Genomic DNA, 829 nt, shown 5'->3' with positions numbered 1-829 from the left:
TGAGTGGTCGATCCTAACCCTAACCCTATCCCTAACCCGCGTGTGCAAATGAATACGTGTTTAGGGTTAGGGCTAGGAATAGGGTTAGGGTTAGGATCGACCACTCACGACTAGCTGGCGCGGACGCGCGACTGCGCGTTCGGGTCCGCGCTGCTTTAGTAGTACCTAGTAACTCTTGCATTTTTCATACAAATTGCGTAGGTAATTTTTTTATTTGATCGCAGGTGCACCATTGGTATGTAACAGTGGTTCCCAACGCTTTTATTTAAATGAGACGATCTTACATTACCAGTTCCAAAGCTGTCATTTAAACCACGTGTGTTTATTTACATCACATCGGCCTTTTCCGTAAAGGGGTTTTAGGGTTAGGGACAGAATTCCCTAACCCTAACACCCATTTACGGAAAAGGCCGATGTGATGTAAATAAACACACGTGGTTTAAGTGACAGCTTTGGGACTTAGTAACGTAAGGTCGCCTTTAAATGAGTTTTCCCACAGAACCCTTTTAATATGCTTATTCTTATATATATATAGTCTGTCATACCGGCCATGACGAAGGGAAATAGCCCTGAAACTCGAGTCGCCTTTATATATATATATTTATATTTATATATTTGATCCTTTATATTGAACACTCAATATTTCATCTACATTCAATACTTTCTTTCATGGTGCCATCCATTTTTATGTTATTTTATTTTATATTGTATATTGTATATCATATTATATATTGTATATTCCATATTCTATACCCCACATTAGTTCTGCAGGAATATAAATAAAACATAAAAAACAGACAGTGTTGGAACTCTTTTAAGCAAAATAATA

The sequence above is a fragment of the Octopus bimaculoides genome, chromosome 12 (assembly GCF_001194135.2).
Source record: "Octopus bimaculoides isolate UCB-OBI-ISO-001 chromosome 12, ASM119413v2, whole genome shotgun sequence".
NCBI classification, from domain to species: domain Eukaryota; kingdom Metazoa; phylum Mollusca; class Cephalopoda; order Octopoda; family Octopodidae; genus Octopus; species Octopus bimaculoides.
Note: the sequence above shows the minus strand (reverse complement) of the source record.